Raw genomic sequence first — 13,130 nt, forward strand, 5'->3', positions numbered from 1 at the left:
AAACATTGTCAGGCATGGGAACAGGCTCTGAGATGGGTTGGAGCAAGCAAGTTGGGAGACTTTCTGTTGCTCAGAGAATAGATTATGCTAACTAGGTTAGTCTGTCTTTAACATAAGAGAATTTCCCACTTTCTCTAGAGAGTCAAGGAATGGGACCCTGCCAGTGGCACATCTCATGTGCTCAGAGGACCAGTCTCATCACACGTATGTTGTCCCAACACATCCAGACGCAACCATGAAATGCTGTTATTACTAGCCCCAGTGCAGTAGAGATAGCATTGGGTGGACCGATAACTCAGATTACAAAGCAATTTTTGGTAACAAATGTATACACCGGAGATTTATAAGGCCTTTTCATTACCCTGGTTTTGCAGATAAAGGCAAAGGCAGGGGTGGGAAGGAGGCAAGGGGACTGTGAAAGGCATATGATTAAAAAAGAAGAGGAGCGGGGGTCGCTTATTCTCATTCCCCAGCCAGATCAATCATCGTTCCAGAGTGATCTCTAATCAAAATCCAGCATATGGTTTTTATTAATTTGGGGGCAATTCCCCTACCATCTAGTGCAATAAAAAAAGGATGTTGATATCATAAAAGATTATAGCATCCCTTATCAAGCTAGCAAACAAGATGTGTAAAATCCAAGATAATGAAATAAGTTGAATTGCTTCATCCTTCCCTCCCTGGTTTTATTATTATTATTATTTTATTGCTGAAAGTTCTGAGGGGAAGAGCTTCAGAGCTGGGTTATGAATAGATTATGTTAGGTTTATTTCCAGTATGAAGCTGATACCAAAGGCCCAAACTTCTCCTCCGCAGTCTCAGTGGGGAGAAAGCAAAGTACGGTCTTTAAGCTCTAATTTGCAGGAACGATTCACCTATATTCAACTTTCTGTTTTCTGAAGCTAGGAAAAAACTGAGCTTGAGTTTTCTTTTCTTGTTGTTGTCAGTGGCCAACTCTTGTCCCCTTTAGTGTAGGATAGGTTCACACCACTTTCTCCAGAACTAAACCTCAGGTCAGCGGAGATGAGCCCATCTTGTGTGAACGCCCCACCATGAACATTAAGCTCTTCTTTGGGGGAGGCTGTCTGCTAAGACTTTTTAGTTCTGCCACTGTGACCTTTTGCAACGTCAACCTCAAACCCTGACCCATTCAGATACAGCCTGGGAAAGAGTGAGGGTAGGTAACACAGGAGGAGATGCCACACCAACCATGGGAGTTCCTGAACCATTTTGAGAGAGGCCAGGAGGAAGGCACAGTGGGAAGGAAGCTGTCTGGGTGCTGTGCTAGGTATGTGTACACAGGTATCTTACTCACCTTCTTAAATGTCCTGTGAGGCAGGAATTATTACCACTGCCTCGTAAATGAAGACTGTCGCAGAGAGTTTTGATAATCTACTCAAGGTCATAGTTGGTGGTGGAGCAGGGATTCCAGCCCAGGACTGTCTTGATGGAGAAGTGCAGCCTTTTCTTACCCATGGGTGCTGCTAAGTCCATCACCTCCGGCCACCATGACAAAGCCAGGAGGCAGATGGGAGGAGAGGAAAGAGTCTGCTCCGTTTCTGTGCCCACAGTTCTTGTTGAAGCCAGGTTTGGGGAACAGCTTGGTGTCACCTGCCTCCCAGGATAGCTTGAAATTGGCTTTTCCATGAGGAGAGCCAGTTAGTATAGGGCTTGCCAAGCTGAATGATGCATTTTGTGGGCCAACTCGGTGTTTGGGAGAAACATTCTGACCCATGGAAAGTTTTCTTGCCAAACTGCACTCTGCAGATTTGATAATCACTCTGCAGATTGTCATAGCAGGAGTGTCTAAAAGGAATGATCAGAGATAAGATACTTCACAAAGAAGAAATGATCATGCCACATTCTGTGGGTGAGGGGTGTCTTAGGTAGTTCGGGCTGTTGTGACAAAATACCGTAGACGACTGGGTGGCTTAAACGAAAGACGTTTATTTCTCACAGTTCTGGAGGCTGGGAAGTCCAAGGTCAGGGTGCTGATAGATTAGATTCTTGGCAAGGCCCCTCGTCCTAGCTTGGAGATTGGCAGAGAGAGATGGAGATCGAGATCTTGTCTGTCTTCTTCTAAGGACACTAATCGCGTTGCGAGGGTTTACTAATTACCTCCCAAAGGTCTCACTCCCAGATACCATCACGTCGGGTGTTAGGGCTGTGAATTTTTTTGTTGGGGGTGGGGAAAACACAAACATTCAGTCTGTAACAGGGGTCACTGCATCAGTGGGGTGAGGTCTGCTGCTTTCTGTTCTCCTCCTGATCTAACCCCTGGGAGGCAGGCCAGGGAGGGGCCCGCCCGCACAGGAACAGGTCCAAAGATCAAGCAGGCAGGCACAGAGCCTTCCCTCTGCTTCTGCTGCCCTTGAATTGCTTTGAACCCAAGGAGAGGACTTGCAGACGGCTCTTCAATGGGCTCTAAGGGAAGCTCTCAGGACTTTCTTTTCAGCTGGGTGGACTGCTGTTTCAGGCCTTAGTAACTGAGCACATAGGAAAAAAAAATCTCTTCCTGTCATCCTTAAGTAATGTTTCCAACTTTGATGCCTGGAATGGAAGAATTTGCTTGTCACCTCAGCACCCGGTTTCTGCAAGTTGAGAAGCATCTCAGGACGGTTCATGGAATGCCCTGTGTGATATGTGGTGCGTGGAAGAAATCTAACACTGAAAGAGTATTCCTGAGATTAAAATGCAGGAGAAGTACTTAGAGAGAAGCAGGCACCCTAGATAGACTTTGGCAGGCAAGAGGTTTCTCACTAATAGGGCTAACAATTTAGAGGAGAATGCTATCAATTGTAATATGTTTACTTTTCATCTAATGAATTTTAATGGCAGCTTTCACCATTACCTCCAGGAATCTGTAAGAAACAGAAAAACCAGCCTGGAAACTTACTTGACAGTCACTAAAGCAAAGTCTGTGACATTATCTCGGCTCCTTTTCTAAAACACATTATTTTCTCACACAACATTTTAAATATAGCACAAGAAATATTCCTCATACTGCTTGTACTCCCTGTAACCTGAATGCAGCAGCTCTTTGAGAAATCTTTTTTTTTTTTTTTTGGCATATCTTATTTTGTTATTCAAATGATGAGGCATCTTTTGCATGAAGTTACACCTTTTTAGAGGCAGATTCTGTTCTGGAAAATTGGTGCAGCATTTCCATTTCTCACATCTTTACATAACTGGTTTCTTGTCAGCAGATGTAACTGTGTTTGACAGAGCAGCCCCAGAATCTGAATCCCTGCAGGGAGTGGGGCTCAGTTTCCACATCTCTGAGTAGAGGGAAGTGTCTTCCCCAGGAAAAAGGTTAGATGGACAAGTGCTTCTCAAGGTCTTGAATATTTCTTTCACCAAATTGTTATTCAAAATAGACACTTGTCATCAGAGAGTCAACTTTGTCCTCAACTAAACCTTCAGATTTAAACCTTACTGGCTTCCTCTCAAGGGGATCCCCTCATTAGCTGAGACAGAGGGAGTGACTGGGCCCCCCAAAGGCCCATAGTGACCAGCTCCCCTGACTGCAGAGGCTCAGCTGAGAGGAGAAAACCCCAAGACGTTCCTTTTTGTTCTCTTTTAAAATGGAGTTTTTGACATTACAAGGTGGCATTTTATGCTCATTCTCTAATACCAAAGCCACTGGGCAGCTGGCAGGTGTTTTTCAGAGAGGCCCCCGTGCGTTCCCTCGTACAGACGTTGCCCCAGTAATCCCCACCAAGCTCCAGCCCCTAGTCCCACTGTGATCCCCCATGGCCCTCTCACCAGCAGGGCTGTGGCCCTGCACAACTGTAGGAGGCACTGTTCACACTGTTCTGTGTGAATGCCACCCCTGGGGCTATGTGAGTGGTGCCCCTCGAGTTGTATGTCGGGGTCGCCAGCATGCTGCATTAAAACAAGGTCAGTTACACCACCAGGCAAGAAGGCTTCGTATGAAGATCGTGATGAATTCCATGCTGTGGTGGGATTCTCACTGACCTCGTGAGCGGGAGCTCAGTTCCTTCTCTAAAGCTCCTAAGCTAACCCTCTGGATGTTGCTTGAGATTCCATTATTTTTTGTGATGATGCAATAGAGAACTATCACAAGTGTAATGATTTAATGCAGATTGATTATCTTATAGTCTCATAGCTCAGAAGTCCAGTATGAGTCTGACTTGGTCAGAATGAAGGTGCTGGCAGGGCTGTGCTCCTTTCCGTCAGCTCTAGGTGGGGGAGTCCTTTCATTGGCTCAGTCAGGTGTTGGTGGAGTTCAGTTCTACGTGTTGTGGGACTGAGGTTTCCTCGCTGGCCGTCGCCCATAGAGGCCTCTCTCTGGTTTTGGCATGTGACGTCCACATCTCAGAGTGGCAGCATCTGAACCTCCCTCACCTCGGTCAGGAAGGTTCCTGCTTTTAGGATTCATGTGATCGATTGGATTGGACCCAAGGGATAATCCCCCAATCATCTCCCCATCTCAGGATCCTTAATCTTAATCACACCTGGAGAGTCCCTTCGGCCAAGTAATACACCACGTTCACAGGTTCCTGGGATTAGCATGAGGGTGTCTTTGGGGGGCCACTCTTCTGCCTACCACATTATTGACTTAATTGTTTTGCCTCTTTGAATGGTTAAACGTTGAAACCAATTATTTGAGAGCCTTTATTGAGAATTGTGTTTTAGACGGTATCAACTGACTGTTGTTCTCCATCCACAGACATATATGTTCTCATTTAATCCTTTTGATGACCCTAGGAGGTAATATCAGGGTCAGCCAAGAATGCAATCGGCTGCAAGTAACATAAACCCCAACCAATGCTGGTTTATTGTTTTAAAATGAAAAGGTCTATGTAGCAGCTCAGTGACACCATCAGGACCCCTCGACTCTTTCTACCTTTGCTGAGAGTGACAACACAACAGTAGTTAATAGCATGGAGCCCGTGGCGGGTGGGTTTGTGTAAGTTTCATCCTCTGCAGATATGGATAAGAATATACTCAGCCAATGGGGGTTGATGGAGTGAGTGAGTTAATATATACTAATACACTTAATGTGCCCAGAGCCATGCCTAGTGCATATTAAACGCTCAATAACTGTTGGCTCTTTTTAAATACTATTTCTGCATCACCATCCTTAGCATGTTGGGTTTTGACCTCATATCTTTGTGCTTATCACCTTATGGTTGCAAGATAGCTGTTGGGATTCTAGCTCTCACATCCAGGTCCCAGGCAGGAAAGAGAAGGGACATGTAAGGGAGAAGGAGGCAGGTGTGCTGTTTGTATCTGGAAATCAGACACTTCTCAGAAATCCCCAGATTCTTCTGCTTAATTCTCATTGGCCAGAACAGTGACCTGTGACCTCCCCTATGTTGAAGGTGAGTGTAGGAAAGCAAGTTTTGTTTTGTTTTTGTTTTTGTTTATATAGTAAGGAATATGGATGGACACATGTCCCCATTTCTTGCTGACTTTTCCCCAGTCCCAAGAAAATGGTGACCTTTTCAGTAAAGAAGGGGAAAAAAAGGACCATAGGAAGGCACTGGCAGGGTCTGGGCAGTCTGCTGTTGGTACTTTAGTGTGCACGAGTCTTAGCACCTTGAGCAGAAATTTTGATGGGACGCCAGTGGGAGGTGTGGAGAGAGGAGAGCCTCCGGACAGGGTATAGTGTTGTGCGTTGAATTGTGCCTCCTCAAAAGATAGACTCAACGTCCTGATCTGCGGTACCTGTGAATGGGACCTTCCTTGGCAGTTGGGTCTTTGCAGATATAATTGATTTAAAATGAGGTCATGTTGGATTAGGGTGGGATGCTTTGTAATGACAGGTAGGCAGAGATTGAGGCCTGCTCCAATGCTGATGTAATTCCAAAGTTTGGGGCAAAAAAACCTAGTGCTTTTCTTTTCTTGGGTACAGTCTGATTTGTCTCTGGCTCTAGCAGAAGAATCATCCAAATGCCCCTGCAGCCACCACTGCTGGGGAGTGAGAACAAGAAAAGGACCCATGGGGAGGTGGTGGAACTCCAGCCAGGAGCAGGGAGGGGCTGAAGGCCAGGGAAGATCCCCTCGGGGGAAGTCAGCCTGGGCAGCACAGTCTCTGTCTCAGAACATTCTGGCCTCATTCCATTCCTCTATGACTTACCCTGGAGTTCTAGGATTCAGCCAAACAGCCTGCATCCTTCAGAAGTTGCCCTGTCTCCTGGAAGTCTCAGAGGCCTTAGGGGCTCCTCTCTGCGGGCTTAGCACAGTGTTTCTAGACATAATTTTTTTTTAAAAAACATGCCTTGATTGTTGCTATATTCATTTGTACCATTATGTATGTAATATTTACCTAAATCATTTTGCTTTTAATGAAAGCTTAAGTGGGAAAAAGCCAGGATCATTTTTTTTTAATAAATAGGAGATAGTTATATAATAAATACAATAAAAACAAAACAAAGTTATAAAATTCAAGCTCTTGCCTGCAGAAGTCTGAGGCCAGCTCCTTGTAGCAAGTTGCAAAGGGGTGTTGAAGACATACAGGCATCTGACCCAGTCTTCTTACAGGAAGCGGGGAATTGGAAAGAAAATGCTTTCTTGTGGTGATGGTGTGCTGTTCAAGTGCTACCTAGAGTCAGATTCTTTGCAAAAATCAGGGCCAATAATGGTAGATAACACTGAGCTTTTGTGGGCTGATGTAAGAAATGCTTCATACACGTTGTTTCATGTACTCTCCACACCATCCTGTGAGGTCAGCATGACCATCGTTTCAGAGGCAGGGAGCTGAAGCCAAGAGATGGTCAGTAACCAGCTGGGTCCCCCAGCTTGTCAATAAAAGAGCCACTCGCAACCCATCCACCACCGTGCCCGGCGCTAGGATGGCTTATCCCGCACTGAGAAGTCCGGGAGGGCAGGTGTTACACCCCGACCTTGACCCAACATGACTGTTCATCAAGCCCGCTCCAGTGAGCTGGCTGAGGCAGGGGAATGGTGTAGGATCCGAGTGGCAGACAGCAGTAAGGGCTTAGTGACGATCCCAGAGGGAGCTGGGGACACTGTGGGGAAGGATGGAGATACCCTGATGCCAGGTTCTTGGGAAGGGCCTCGTGCTTCTCAGTAGAGCACGGCTGGCACTTGTAGCTGAGAATAATCGGGTTTCCCCGCCCCCAGCCTTTCCTGGTTGTGTTTGGGGAAGGGGCTGATGGATCAGTAGAGACAAAGTTCCGTGTTCTGGGACAAAGCCAGGCTTCACAGGCCGGGCGATTCACCTGCAGGTACTTCTATGCCCCTTTCTCTTCTGTGTTCTCTGCTGGGGGCCTGCATCCTGTTGCTGGACTTTGCAGAACACAGTTCAGAGAACAGGAGCCTTTGAAAGTGGGTCCCCAAGCAGTGTGGCTGCACCTCTACGAGGCTTCCCCTTTAAAGCCTGGATAGAAAAAATCACCATGAAGAGGCACAGCCCCAGGCCAAACACTGTCACACTGCGAAGGTCAAGAGAGGGTCAGGAGAGAAGCGGATATTGAAAGGCCACCTGGAGAGCAGGGATCTGCCTGGGTCTCCAGCGCCCCCTCCCCGCCCACCATCTCACACCTGGGGGGTCGGGAGGCAGATGCTGGGAGGGTACCGGGCGGAGGCCCCCCTCCCAATTACCCCAAATACTGTTTATCAAAGGGATTTTGACTGCTAGGTGGTGGAGGCATTTGGAGCTTGAAACTGGGAAGGTGTAATATGGCTAAAAGCTGCTTTAATAAAGCACAGGGCTGGGTTTGAGCCACACTCTCCATAAATCAAAGGGTGACACCACCGTCTCTCTGAAGATCAGCGAGACTGCGCATTGTGGGGCTGGGACGGCTCTTAAATCTAGTCAACGGCTCTTTGAGCAAAAATATAGCCATGACTGGAGGACAGAGGTGGCTGCGTGCTGGAAAATGTCCTCAGGAGCACGCACGTTTCCCAGGTGATAAGAATGCTGAATGGTTCTGAGCCGAGAAACCTTGGAAAACAATTAGCCAGAGAAGCAAGATAACCTGTTGAAATTATGGCCCTGCACTTTACTGCTCTTAATAAATTTTCTGGCGTGGCAGCCTCCCCCCAACTCAGGGTCCTGGTCTGCTTATACCTTTAATAGTTGGGGGAATTAAGTCATCAAAGTTTCGTCTACCTGTCTGACTTCAGCCAAAAGTACAACTTACTTGCCTGGATACCTTTCAAAACTGCTGTCTACATAGATTATAATTTAATATATGGTGGAACTAACACAGGGCCGCCTGTTTCTTGAGTCTGAAATGTCAAAATCTGCATTTACACGTTCTGAGTTTTCTTCAACATTGCGCACGCTTTAAATAGTAATCACAATGTAAGCGATGAAGAATTAAAAGAAATTGCGCTGGGATTTACTTTTAATCCTCACTATTCATTGATATAACAAGGAACGTTGTAGACTCAAGGCTGGATTTAAAATCAGAGCTGCCACTTTACTAGCTATAGCTGATGCTTTAGGCTCTTAGAGTCTCAGTTTTCTCACCTGTAAAATGGGGATCTTAATTGATGTGGAGAGAAATGTAAGGAATGCAACCAGCATGGCTCCTCCACACACCATAAATATTAGCCCTCCCCTTCCCAGTAAGGGCTGATGATTTGATGAATTTCTCTAGTTCAACTCACCTCATGCTTTCATCTGGGCCAGTTTTATTTAAATGCCCATTTATGTGAGTGATTCTCTCAAGTACCCAAATCCCTAGAGCCTCTAAGTAATGATTCTTGTTGGGTCTGAAATTCCAAGGGCAAGTTACTTAATTCATTTAAGGCTCTGTTTTCTCATAGAGTTTGAGGATTAAATGGGATAAACTTTGAAAAACATTTAGGCCAGTATCTAGCACTTGCTAAGCACTGAATAATATTAGCTATTATAATTATTAACCTACAACCCCCCAGCCCCCATCACAGTATTTCCTTCTCCTTCCCCCGGAATCATACGTATTTGGAAGTTTCCCGTCTCTGTGCAGACACTTATGTTCTGTTCTTTATCTGGAGAGCCAACATCCTTCTTTGCTTGGCCTGTTACATTCTTCCCATCCTGTAAGACTATTTCAGATGTCACATCTTCCAGAAGACCTACCCTGATCCTGTCTACACCCAAAGTCAAAAGCCAGGCTTCCCTGGCAGTGTTCACCTCCCTTAAGCACTGACTACATTGAGCTCTGAGTTTTGGTTCTTTGTCTACATGTTTTTCTCTCCTCCTCAACTGTCAGGCCCTTGAGGGCAGAATCCAAGGCTCTTCCCTGTCTGAGGTTCTCTGCAGCTTTTTACAGTGTCTGACATGAAGTATCTGTTGGGCTACAACTGAATCTCTTTATTTTTGACCTCCTTATTAGATTGACTAGGCAGAAGAGCTACAAGGTCAAAGTTGTTAGGGTCCAATTCATCTATTTTTAATGGTGTCACACATTCATAACTATGCAGCAAACTTAGGTATTTGGGATTGTGTGGGGAGAGTTGGGTCAGTAACAGCCAGCCAAACAAAGGTTCAAGTCAGAAGGATGGTTGTTGAACTTTAAATGTTGGCAGCTGAAGTATCTCTCCTCTTCCAGAGAACACGGGCCATCTTTAACCATGACTGGTGACTTCTGAGAGCCCAGTGATTAGTACTAGGATGAGGCACACTGGCTAACAGGCTGAGGAAGGAACTTCTGATGCACACTTGCAAGGTACCTACCCACGTGGCAGACAGTCCAGAGGAGCTAGGACTGTGTGCCGGGAACAGAGTAGGCTCTCAAAAAATACTTAATGAGTAAAGGGAGTTTAGCTTTCTCTCCCACTGTGTGGCTCTGGGGTTATTCTGTTGACTTTCATGCCTCAGTTTCTTCAACTGCAAAATAAGAATGAACCTGATGTTCTTTGACTGTGTGAGAAGCAAAAATGACTGTGATCATGAAACATTCAGCATGTAGTGTAAACAGTAATTACTGAGAATAAGCATAGCTGCCAAAAAGAAATCTCCATCATGGAGACACTTAATGGGAGTCATCTCTAGTTTCTTTGGATAGGCCTGAGTAGCATTCATCCAGCCTCTGTTTTAGTGCCCTTGTCTGCAGGACTCAGTTTCCTTATGGAAAGTCAGGGAGCCGTCCAGCTCACTACCTGCAGTTGTTGAAAGGAACAAGTAATGCAAGTGATTGCAGAGCACTTGCCTGAAATCCAAGGAATTATACAATAATAATAGTAATCGTCTGTCACTGAAGTATTTCCATCTTAGTAGATTGTAAGTAATACATTTTCTCTTTACTTAAGCCTCTCTTTACTCTCTAAATAATGCATTACCCATTGCACTTACAATCGCCTAGCCTGCTCCATGCTTTAAATTGGAATCTGGCCTGCCCACGTGAGCTAACACCTTTCACCTCAAGAGTAGAACCAGGTGATCTTTAACAACAGGACGTTGAGATTTATGGTTTCAGCTGTGAGGTGGACCGTCAGCCGTGCAGCAATTCAGGGAAAGAATCCTCACACCTCATTTCTTCATTCAAATGAATTCAACAAATATTTCTTGAGCATATAGTCAGAGCCAGGCAATGTGTTATAAATTCGAGACTCCTCAGAAGGCCACACAGACGTGGAAACTAATCATTGTAATGGAGGTAATAAAAGTTTTACTGAGGATCTGCAGAAAGTGTCTCCGTAACATACAGGATGGGATTACCAACTCGGCCTTGGGAGGAGGCCGTGGAAGTTATCTCGGTTGGTTCAGTTGCAGGGAACTGAGTCCCTTCAGAAGGGGATTTAGTGTAGGGAGGTAGGTGTTTGCAAACACGTTTGGAAGGGCTGGAGGAGCGGGCTCTAGGCACAGCTTCCAAGAATAAATCTCAGAATGACACTACAGAACCAGCTCACTGAGCCGGTTTCGAAGATCAGAAAGTCGGGCCCCGAGAAGCCAATCCTCCAACTCTTCGCAACAGAATCACATAGCCCCAGCTGTAATCCTTGCTAACACGGGGACCCACACACAGCCTCTTGACCCCCAGGAAGCTAGAGACCAGACACTTCTACAGTAAAACCAAATGCCTCTCCACTGTGTTGGCCTGCAGAAGTGTGGCTGGGCCTCGGTTCTGTCTTCCGCCGTGTTTGGTCTGACGGATAGAAGCTGGGCCTCGCATGGCAGCCACACTGTGAAGAAACCTGGAAAATGTGGCCTTCCAGTTTAGTGCCTCCGACCTGCCGTGAGTCCTGCTTGCAGAGGGTGGGAGGGGTGTGAGGGAGCCTCCCTCCAGCGTCTGCTGCTTAGTCTTCGTGGGGAGAGAGCTGGTTAGCCTGGGGACTGAAGGAGGAGCGAGGATCCACAGGCCAAAGGGCATTTTGAGCAGGGGCAGCTATGCTGAGTATATATTGCCAGGGTAGCTCTGTGAGATTATTTGCCTGGTTCAAATAAACTCAAGTAATTTGAGACAACAGGGGCACAAGATGTAAAAGCAGGAGTAAGAAGACACAAGGAGGGGAAGGCATAGTGGACAGATTTTGGAGGGCTTTGGATTTTAGACTTTAAGCTGTAAGTACTAAGGGGCCATAGAAAGGCTTCCCGGAGTGAGGATGTACGTGTGCGTGTGTGTGTGTGTGTGTGTCTGTGTCTGTGTGTGTGTATGTGAATGCAGGCAAGGACTAGTTTTCCTTGACTGCTGGGCAACTACATATGTTCTGTACAGCAGTGTGCTGTAAACATATCACTGTGTGTTCTATACAGTGGTGTGCTGGTTATGTTTAACAACTGGCTCTCCAGAGGGTCTGCTAATTTCTGTGTTGTGAATGCTTCTAACCTGATCTATTTCAAACTACCAGTGTGACGTCACTGAGCATGGAGTTGGGAAGAGACGTGGACAGTTGACTCCTGGGAGGTGGTTCATACTGGCTCCAGAGGTCCTGTATTTGTCGTGTGGGTTAATTCTTTAAAAACCCCATAAAACGTGTAGTAGTTTCATTTCATAAATGCTAAAACTGAGGCCTAGAGAGAGAAGTAGTTTACCCAAGTTTATGTAGCTAATTAGTGTTGAACCTAATTTTAGATCCAGGTCGCCATGGTTTCAAAGGTGTTCTTTTAACAAGACTGTGCTGCTTCCCAGAGAGTAATGTGGTCAGATCTTCATTTCAGAAAAATTCCTCTGGCAGTGCAGAGGAGAGTTTGATATTGTCGCGTGAAAAGAGTACCAGACACCATATAAAGGAATCCATGTGTATGTGTTCCAGTAAGATTTATTTACCGAGGAAGGTGGTGGGTCTGCATAGTATAGAGGTGGGTCAGAGGCAGGCGCAGTAAGAGGTGGGAGATCACACAGAAGGTTACTGAGGACGGCGGGTGAGAAGGGAGGGGGCGGCACTAAGGCCTGGCAAGGTGTCCGGAAGCATGGGCTTATTTGGTAGGACTGCTGGAGGGAATTGCTGGCTTTCCGTCTCATCAGATGGGGGTGGGTGTGTGGAAAGGGCAGAGTCATAAATGGGAAGTCCGGGGTTGTTTCCAGGTTTCTGGTCTGTAGCTGTGAACGTGGTGGTGCCGCTGGCCAGCAGAGTCACGCGAAGCAGGTTTCTTTAGAGCAGGCTTGTTTTCAGGTTGGACATGCGTGCAGAGAGCCTGTGGAAAATCCAAGTGGGGATGTCCAGTAGGAAAGTGGAAATGCATGTGCTCGGAGACAGATCAGAGTTGGAGATCGTGAGCAAATCAGTCCAGAGATGGTCACTGGAACCTTTTGCTGTGAATGAACTTGCAGGAGAGAGGGGGGAGAGGGCTGAGAATAAGCCAGTCAAGTTGCTTGGGAAACAGGGATGGCCTCAAGGAAAACCAACTCAGAATCATGTTTCTGTAGACAAGGTAAGAACGTCTCCAGCATGAGAGAGGGGTTGACAGTGTTGCACTGTCAGGGATGCCATGATGCTCCGCCCACATCCCACTTCGGGAGTGAAGGGCTACTTTCCCAGCTGCTATGAACACCTCCCTAGATGAACCCCAGCTGGCAGCCCTCTTGGGGACTGCCCCACCTGAACAAAACTGCCTGGGCCTGGGCCTCACCTCCTTCCCACCTCCGGGGTAGCCCACATCCCAAGACCAAGACTGGGGGATAAAGGCCCGACTCCCTTGTCCCAACGTGGGACAACTCCACGGGACCACCACAGCTCAGACATTCTCTGTGGAGCTGGCTGAGGCC

General features: G+C 46.7%; 1 protein-coding gene across 1 annotated transcript in view; it reads right to left on the minus strand.

The window, feature by feature from the left end:
- Positions 1-13,130, minus strand: part of PARD3B (par-3 family cell polarity regulator beta) — a 944,975-nt gene that overhangs the window by 7,236 nt on the left and 924,609 nt on the right. The gene's annotated exons all lie outside the window — the stretch shown is intronic.

The sequence above is a fragment of the Camelus bactrianus genome, chromosome 5 (assembly GCF_048773025.1).
Source record: "Camelus bactrianus isolate YW-2024 breed Bactrian camel chromosome 5, ASM4877302v1, whole genome shotgun sequence".
Lineage (NCBI taxonomy): Eukaryota > Metazoa > Chordata > Mammalia > Artiodactyla > Camelidae > Camelus > Camelus bactrianus.